This window comes from Diceros bicornis, chromosome 29 (genome assembly GCF_020826845.1).
Source record: "Diceros bicornis minor isolate mBicDic1 chromosome 29, mDicBic1.mat.cur, whole genome shotgun sequence".
Classification (NCBI taxonomy): Eukaryota; Metazoa; Chordata; class Mammalia; order Perissodactyla; family Rhinocerotidae; genus Diceros; species Diceros bicornis.
The window spans coordinates 31040347-31050643 of NC_080768.1; positions in this window are offsets into that span (position 1 = coordinate 31040347).

Sequence of the window (10297 nt, forward strand, 5' to 3'; positions counted from 1 at the left end):
TTCAGAATCCTTAAGACCAGACACTGATCACTAAGTTTAGCACAGACACTGGTATATTCTATTCTGTAGCTGCCCCCGATCCTGCTGCTGACGTCTGGATCAATTTCCTGAGTCCTGGCAGCCTAAGCTGGTGTTTCACTGAGGGATATTTACTGCCACACAGCTGTTAAGCAGTAGGAGAAGAAAATCAACTCGGATACAATTAATACCATGTTGTAATAAGGAGATGTCACCAAGAGAAACAGTAGCTGAATTGATTCTGATGATGCCGAGGAGGGTAACTATAATGATAATGGTGATTAATATAATCATTACTGGGTACAGACTCAAAGGAGGAGCATATTTTTATCCTGCCTTTGTTTATTCTGCTGCAATCTTTCATGCTCCACTTACCCACATAGATCATGCACAACTGCAGATAAACTGCTTTGGTCTGAATTCTCTACATAATCGATGAAAACACATTCAATGTAATTCAGGTAGATGATGGGATGACACCCATATGCCAATACGATTTTTTTTTTCTAATGGAGATGAGCTTGTCTGCAATTGGCAAAGTTCTCATAAACAGAATCTCTTAACAAGAATGGTCAGACTATTGAAATTGAGCCAGAAAGGGCCTGAGGAGATTCTGATTGCTCAGTACTCCTCCTTGTCTTAAGGCAGCACTATTAGAATTCTTTGAGCATTGTGTCTCCATTGCCTACTGGAGTTTCTCAGTGAGTACTCTTTTTTTTTTTTTGGTGAGGAGGATCAGCCCTGAGCTAACATCCATACCAATCCTCCTCTTTTTGCTGGGGAAGGCTGGCCCGGGGCTAACATCCGTGCCCATCTTCCTCCACTTTATATGGGACACCACCACAGCATGGCTTGACAAGCGATGTGTCTGTGCGCGCCCGGGATCCAAACCCGGGCCGCCAGCAGTGCGCGCACTTAACCGCTTGCGCCACCGGGCCGGCCCCCACAGGGGGTACTCTTGTTGTGTGGAGAGGGCAATTCTGCTTTATCTGGACCTGTCTTGAGAACTGCAGACCATTTAGCAGCTGCAGATTCTACATGCCGTTGGCTGCCAGTTGTTGTGACAACCTAAAATGTTCCTGCTCATTTCCAGATTGCCCTCCCCACATTGACATCCCGTTGGCCTAAGCAATGGGGGGTCACCAGACTTTGTTCAGTTTCGTTGACTTTTAAGGTTGGAAAGAAGAGTTGAGATCTGTGAATTCAACTCTCCTAATTTCACAGATGAAACCCAGGGATTTGTGACTCTTTAAGACACTCCCTTAAAACTGATATGTAAAATCCTGCCACTGGAGATGAAGTTATGTCCGGGAATATGAAAGCACTCACTCTGGCATCTTATTACCTGGGTTCAAATCATGACTTCTCCATTTCTCAGCTGGGTGATTGTGGAGACATTACTGAAGTTGTGCTGCAGTGTGTCATGGTTAAAATGGGGACAAAGCTGTACCTATGTCTCAGGATTGTTTTGATGATTCATAAAATAATGCATGTGAGAGACTGACACAAGATGACCAGTCCAGAAACCTTAGCTGTGTGTGTGTGCTATGTGTGCACACATGCATGTGTGTGGTCTGCATTTTATTAAGAGAATGAGTTATGTAATAACAGTGGCTGCCAGAGCTAGCCAGCTTTTGTGACCTGGGGAAGGTCAGGATAGGAGAGAACAGTAGGGGAGACAGAGCTGCAGCTTGCCACGGATGCCTCGGATGGTAGCTGTGTTTATTACTATGGTCACCACTATACCTACCTCTTGTAGACTGCAACTGCCCCGAGAGGAGAAACAAATCTTGTTACAGACTTCCTCTGAGCGAGCAGCAGAGCTGGTCAGAACTAGCAGTTGCGCTTTTCACAGATCTCTCATAGGCTAGTGGTTCTCAAATTTGACTGTGAAGAGACTATTACAAATACAGATTCCTGGTGTCCATCTTCTTGGACTCCAATCGTCTCTCGTGGGCCCCACATTCCACATTTTCAAACAAACTCCCCAGGTGATTCTGAAGTAGGTGGTTAGAAGTGTCATTTGAGGAATATTAACCAAGAAAATGTTTTCATTTGGCAAGATGAGAGAATAGGAGGCCCACAGCCAGCCAGCATCTTGGTGGCAGTGTGGGGCCTGGGAGCCAGGCAGCCTTCCTACAGCACGGATTATGGTAAAGGAGGCCTCGGGAAGGCAAACATCCCACAGCTCAGTGGTATGACTTCTTTATGTTTCTAGTTCTCTGCCCTCAGGGCCTTTCGGCTTTTTCAGTTAAGCTCCCACCTGTCTAATTTGACCATCAGAGGTAAATCCTGGAGGATAACCTTGTGAGCCATTTCTTAAAAGGATGTTGAGGCGTTTGCTTTGATGAGCAGTGGCGTTTCTGCCCACCTGGAGAGAATCAGGGAAGGCTGGAAGGGGAGGTGATAAGGCCTTGGTTACCACACTGTGCTGCTGTGGGAGCGTGTGGAGCCCTCCCTCTGCCACCTGCCACCCCCACCCATTATCAGTGTGTGGCTGTCTGCAAGGCAACCAGAGAAAGGTTCTGGTTGTTGGTATCATACCTGCCACCACGTCACCCAATGTGCTTTTATATTATTTTTAAATAATCTTAACAGTGAGAAGATAAATTCACTCCCTAACCCCCTGCCAGTAAACCCACTCCAAACACTGCTTGCACCTGCCAGTCAATATTCCCAGGCTGTGCAACCACTCATTTATTGGCATTCTGTGGAGAGGCAGCTGGGTACCAGCTTCCCTCCTTAATAAAATAATGTTAACGATAATAATATCTCCCATGTTTTACAATGGGTCAGATACTATGCCAAAAGCACTCTACATGTAATTACTCATTTAATCCACACAAAAACCCTCTGGGATAAGTAGTGTTATTACCATTTAACGAATGTAATACTGAAGCCTAGCGAGTTAAGTCATTTGCCAAGGTTACACTGCTAATAAGTGGTCCAGGCAGGGCCCAGGTAAGCCTCCCTCACTCCCAGGCCCATATTCTTCACCACTATGCTCTACTGCATCTTGCAAAAACTCAGTCTGCTCTTTGAAGTTCAAACTACTCACTCTTGCGGGGTGAGGACGGAAAAGATGGGTTTGGTGCCTGTGGTCTATCGCTGTTCCTCCTGTTGGTGACATTTCTCCCATATTTGGAAACTGCAACTGGCTTCAGCGTCCCTTTTGTTAGATACAGAGACAGTAGAGGAGATAAAGAAGCAGAGTCTGACTTGTAGAGAGCGAGGGATCTGGGAAGGTAAGGAGAAAGCCATTTGATTGGACCCGGTTGACAAGAGAAGGGAAAAGTTTCAGTTTCTCACTGAGTGTCACTTGATTTTAACCACTAGATGTAGAGGCTCAGATATCACTGGAATGTGAGGGAAGATGAAAATGGAAGGATGGGAGATTCGAACTTTGGGGAATTAGATATTTTTGGTGCTTAAACATGTCTTTTGGTGAAATCCAGCTTCCAAGCAGAGAGCAGGCCACAGACACCAACTCCCTCTTCTACTCCAGTGGGTCACTCCTCCTGAGGTTTCGTCACACTATTATTTCATTCATCAGATCCCCTGTTCCTTGCAAGGTCTGATCTGGCTCTGTCCTATGATAAATGTCAATGACGCTGAGCCATCTTTCTTTGGCATTTGTCCACATGGTGGTGACTCCTTTCCAATCCAATCCTTTTCCTCTCACCAGCACCAGTTCATCAGCCATCAGCCTTCCCATGGCCCACTCAGCGAAGGAAGGAGACAGAGATGGATTCTCAGGTGGCTGGATAGACCCAGATGGATTTGTTCCTCCTTCTCCTTGCATTCCTCACCCCTGAGCTCTACAGGTGGGCAAAAAGAAGCTCATGTCTCCCTTAGTGAGCAAGATCTTAAAGGATTTGTCCCCCCTGGCTGTCCTCTTGCCAATACTGCTGTAATCCGACACAGGGGATCATAAACAGAACTGAGCAATATATTTATTAGCTGCGATCTGTGAAGCCTGGGAACCCAGTGTGACCAGAACAACATCCTCACAGCTGGTTTCCTGCTTCTGACCTTGCCTCCCAGAGCACAGTTTACACAAAACAGAGTGATTCTTTTAAAACTTCTGTCAGGTCATACCAGATCTCTGTTATAAACTAGCCAAAGATTCCCTTCTCATTCAGAATAAAATCCAAACCTTTTATCATGGCTGATCCTTCCCAATACAATTTGACCCACTAACACTTTTCTCATCTCCCATCTCTCTCGCCTCACTCACTCCACATCAGCCACGTTAGCCTCTTTGCTGTTACTCAGAGAAGCAGAGACGATTTGCCTCAGGGTTTCGCAGCATTTGCTCTTTCCTCTGCCTGGAATGTTCCTCTCCAGCCATCCATATGAATTGACCCCTCACCTTCTTCAAGTATTCCTTCAGGATATTACCTGTGAGAGCATCCATGATCACCCTAAGTAAAATAACACCCCACTCCTGTTACTCTCCACACCTTTAACTATTATTAGTTTTCTTTATAGCACTTACAGTCAGATCTATTATACATTTATTTATGTATTATCTGTCTGTCCCCTACTAGATTGTAAGCTTAATAAGAGCAGGGACATTATCTGTTTTTATCACTAGAAAAGAGACTAGAATAGAGGTTAGCACATGGTGGGTGGTCAGTAAATATTTGTTGAATAAATGAGTGAATGTATAAAGTGCCCTAAACCAATAGTCTCTTGAGGAGATCAGGTGAGACTAGATAATTTAGTGATTACTAAATCCCCACTCTCCTTCCTATATCAGCACTTACACATCTCACAACCCCCATCCATGCATATCTTGATGGAAAATTGCAAAATATGGTCACACTTTCTTTCCCCCGCACTGTACTCATGCCCTGGCAATGTGACTATGTAGCTTCTTTCAAAAAGTGAGTCTCTCTTAACTCTTGGGCTAGATCTGTGACTTGCTTTGGCCAATGGACATTAACAGACATGAAACACTCATGGAATTGAAAAGTTCTTGCACAATGAAACTCTACTGCTCTTGAAACTCTGAACCCTCATGTGACCAGGACATGGCTAGCCTGCAGCATAGTAAGAGGCATGTGGCTCAGGTGCCCCTTGTGCCCCAGCTGGCAGCAAGCCAACACTCAGAAGCTGAGTCACTGACTTCAGACACCTGGATCATCCCAGGTGCGATCAACTGAGACCATACCAGAAGAACTGCCCAGCTAAACCAGCCCAAATTGCTGATTTGCAGAACCATGACCTAAATGGCCATCGTGTTAAGCCACCAAGTTTGGAATGGTTTGTTTCATGGCAAAAGCTAAAAGAGAAAAGAGATACATGTGAGAAAAGAGAAGGCAGGAGTTAAATAGTGAGAGAAGGAGGGATTTTACTTGGCTTTGGCAGATGCTGGTGTAAGATTTCATCGTTCCAATAACTAGGTCAAGCCCAAGGGGTAATGTTATCACTGCTGGGCCATGGAGCAGATATACTTGGCTGTTAATGAGGCTTCTTTAATGCAGAGAATTAGTGGTTTTTAATTCTCCTGGTACCCTTTCTATTTTGGAAATTGAAAAGCGTGTCTGCAAAGCAGATATGTCTTCATGGCTTCAGGACCAAGCATGGCAGCTCATATTAGCAGGAGTATTGTATAATTTTTTCTAGTAAGTTAAGGATAAAGATTATAGAGTTCTATTTTTTGAGAAGTTACAGTGGGGAATAAGGGGCATAGGCCAGTAGGGCCACTGTTTTCACTGGAGTTGATAGTCTCAGGAGTAACCCATCTCAAATGAAACGAGGAGCTCCACAAGAAGAAGAATTGAAGATCGAAGGCTGTTACAGCCTCAAGTTGTGGGGGTCACTTGTGAAATCCAGCAACGTAGGAAACATGATCTTATCTCACTGCCATTAACCAATTTTGTGATCTTGAGTGAGACTTTTCACATCTAGGAACTTCAGGTTATTTATCGTAAAACATGAATTTCTGGCTACCAGCCACAGTTTCTGGATGGATGTCCTAGAACTGGTTATCAGGCTGAGATGTGCCAGTTCAGAAAGTTGCCTGTGGGAGGAATGCTGGAGGGGAGCAACTTGGAGTCTGTGCTAGTCAATGAGTGTGTTTGGGCTGCAGCGGGATTTATCTCTTGTTCAGAACCCAGTGGTGGGCCTGGGGGAGGGATGGATATTTATGGCACCATGAGGGGCCAGACTGTAGGAATCTGTTAACGATTAAACTGTGTAATATGTTGAAGGTTATTACATATCTTTGAAATATGTGCCTGTTGGCATGTAACAGAATTGATGAAACTTCCACATCGTGTTTCATAAATGCATAAATCCTCTGCATCATACCATGAGTGTAATTACACAAAAAAGAAAAGGTATTGCATCAGTCTCGTCAAAATGCAACATCTGAGCCAAGCTGATGGATGACCCAGCTGCACGTTGATTGAGGGATGATCTGTGAAGGAAAACCACAGGATATGGATTTGTGGAAATTCAGTTGTAGAGTGAGATCAGCGACATGTAAGGATGCACCCACTCATTCACCAAAGCCTTTTCACTGCCTTCACTCCTGGGAGCTTTCATTGGAGAAACGGCCATTTTTGTTATAAGTTCTCAATAATTCCAGAAGATTCTCAGGAGGTAGTAAAGAATGCACTTGGGGTCTGGGAGAAACATTGATGTTTTTCATTCAACAACTATTTATTGAATGGTTACTATCTGCCAGACACTGTTCTGGGCGCTTAAAGGACATCAGGGAATGAAACTCACAAGATTCTTGTCCTGGGGGTGGGATGTGTGTGGAAACTGGCAATAAGTAATAAACATAATAAAGTAAGGAAATAGAAAGCTTGTCAAAAGGAGATACGTGCTATGGAAAAAAAAGGCTAGTGTTGGGATAAGAGGTATCAGGAGTGCTGGGGGCAGTTGCAGTGTTAAAAAGGGGGTCAGAGTGAACTTCACGGACGAGATGAGATCTGAGCTAAGGAGGTAAGGCCTGAATGTCACTATGGAGAGATGGCAAGTGCTCTTGTTCATCTTTATATCCCTTCTTCCAAGAATCTAGTCAAATACTTGATACATAGTAGTGACTTAATTAGCCTTTCTTGATATAAATTAAATTAAAGATGACCAAACATTTCTTCAGCATGTGGTGGAGTGGCTTTTCCCAGAAAAGGAGATAGCTATTTTTATCCTTGATATGTCTCTATTTTCTTTCTTCACCTCTCCTCTCGCTCTTCACCCCATAGCAATCTGGATTCTGTCTTGATCACGCCAAAGAAATGTCACGACTTTTGCCTTGGCCAAGCTCTGGCTATGGATGAAAGACTAGAGCTGCTAGGATTTTTCTATTTGGTATCCCAAGTCTAGCTAGTACTGCTGTGTGAATGCGTACAAACCCTTCCCTTTTCCAGTGGCCCGCACAGCCAAGGCACCACTGGGATGACCAGGACACATTCTCTCCTCTCTCCTCTTGTCATTAAATCCCTGGCAGAGAGCAAGAAGAAACTCACTTTCCTCAACTGTCAGAGGGGTAAGATGTTACTTTCCTTTATTCAAGGGGGAAAGGGAGTTGATTGACAGACTAGAGAGAGTTGCTACTCATTTACTCACCAAAAGATATTACATGGCTTTAAGCAGTGTTCAGGAGCATGAGAAGGTAATAAACTATGGGTATAAGCTCAGTTCTCAAGGGAGGGAGAGCGGCTGCAAAACCCACACTCAGATTGTTTCTTTCTTTCTTTTTTTAGGCCCTCTGTGCATGCCATGCTTAATAAAGGTAATAAAAAGGTAAAATTATAAGAAGAAAGAGGCCTATCAAGAAAAGAAGACTCTATTTGCTCTCCTGTCACGATATTCTTCCCATTCTACTGGCATTTCAACACCTAAGAGGTGGCTGGTTGAATGGCAGGCAGAGAATCAAAGAGCAAATGAGGGTCAGATGGACTGTTAAATCAATTTGCAGTGTCACCAATGCTGTCATAATTTTTTGGTGGAAATCCAACCATCTACCCCTCAAGAGATTGACAGCTAATTCTCAAAAAGCAGAGCTGCTTCTTGGTCTTTGAGGGCTATATGGTATGGCATCAAACTGGGTCAGAACTCTTGGGCGCTGTGTTGCTGTACTGGATCACCTTAGACAGGTGGTGTTTAGTTTATTTGCATCCCCCATCACTTTGGGTACACAACTGGGTACATTGTAGGTGCCAAGTAAACATTCATTTATAAATTAGTTAGTCTTTCCTATGCTTTTGATGCATCAGTTTCCTCAAGTGTAAGATAGTCTAGCACACTAAAAATATCCTCCCTAATCCTTCCTCCAATTATTCATGAAAATGCTTCATCAGCATTTTATTCACTAGAATGACATCAAGTCTGTGGAGCGTATTAACTCTTCAAGGTAGAGTCTTTGTAAGTAAACACCAGAGAGTATTACTTGCCTTTCCTGGAAACTTCCAGGTGTTAGGAAGTCCTGGGAGGAGTCCTGACAGGACAGGATCATCGTGTGACTGTGGCAGAGTCAGCAATAGTAATTGACACGTGTTGAACACAATGTATCAGATCCTGTTCTAGGTGCTTATGTGAATTAATTCATTTAATTCTCACAACACAAAATGGGTAGGTACTATTATTATCTCAATCCTATAGATGAGAAAATGGAGTCACAGAGGTTAAATTGCTAAGCTTCCCAAGACTTAACAGCTAACAAGGAGCAGAACTAGGATTTGAAGCCCAGCAGCCTCGCCCCAGAAACTTCTCTGGTAGCCACCAAGCTATAAGGGTTCTTCAGCAGCAGTTAACACATGATGAGACTTTTACAGGAATCTTGAGCAAGCTTTGCTGATAAAGGAAACGTTATAATCACTTCCAGGTGACTGTTACTTTTTTAGAGTTTGTCCCCTTTCTCTTCCACTGCTCAATTTTTTTTGGTTTAAATTTAAGAATAACCCATAAATTACTAGGGCATTTATTCATCTTGACAGACAACATAAAGCGCCCTAGAAATTCCTTTCCATTTATTTATTCAGGTGACTAACACAGGCCACTGTGTTTACTGTGGGCTAAGGACAATGGTGATTATATGGAAGCCACAATTTCTGTCCTCCCAGAGATTTGCCATCCATTGGAGAAATAAGAATATGCACATGGATCCTAAAAGGATACAGCAAAGAAGTATGTCGTATGTGTCCAAGAGGATGACATAGACACTCTGCTTAATGGAAACTGAGCTTATAATGGAGCTGGAGGATAAGGGAATAATGGAAATGTCATGAAGAGGGGCAGCTGACCCCTACCTCATGAGATAGGTAGGATTTTGATGGGAGCAGAGAAGGGACAATGCAATTGTAGCCTAGTGTATTAGTGAGGCAGTATATAGCTCAGGGGCTACAAGAGAAGGTTCTGGAGCTAGACTGCTTGGGTTCAAATCCTGGTTCTGCTACTTATTAGCTTTAAGTCTTGAGAAACTTAACAATTTAACCTCTCTGAGGCTCAGGGTTTTCATCTATAAAGAGGTAGAAGGAGGGAAAGAGAGTTTAAGTTAGGGTCCCTACAGGAAACTGACAGAGTGCTCTAAGTAGATAAGAGGAGGATGATTTATTTGCAAGTAATAGTGTGGTAACCTGGAGAAGTGGTGGTAAAGGGAGAAGAGAGGATATTGCCTTTGGACTTCTAGGATTGAGGGGAAAGGATGGTCACTAGAACCAGTATGCGCAGTGTAGAGGAAGCCATCTCTCAGGAAGCAGTGCTCTTTGGTGAGGGGTACAGCCAGCTTAAAGGAACCCCACAGGGAAGGAGCCTGGACAATGAACACCTCTCTGCTCCAGCCCTCTGATCTCCTGCCTGGCTCCGCCCCTCTCTCCCTGTTAGCCAAGCCCAACCAGGAAGCCACCATTCTTGGGAACTGGATGAAATCCGGCAGATCAGAGTGGGGGTCTGGAGGGACAGACAGAAGATACCTGGCACAGAGTGGGAACGCCCAATTGCAAATGCAGGGAAAGGCTTGCTGGTGCCCAGTCTTGCCAGTTCTTCAGAGCTAGGTTTAGGGATTTGTACATTGCTCTGAAGATAGTGGGAATCTTGGAAGGTTTTTGAGCAAGAGGGTGACATAAAGAAAGAGGAAACCAACATCAGTGTCTGAGGTAGACTGTAAGGCAGAAAGACAGAATCAATGCTGGCAGGAGAAGTTCTGGGTTAGACCTCAGACCTTTCCATGGTGTTAAACACTTTCCTTGAGGCAACACCAGAAGCGGTCAGGAACTTTCCTCCCACGCTAAAGGCAGCCGCTCCTGACTACACCTTGAGGCAG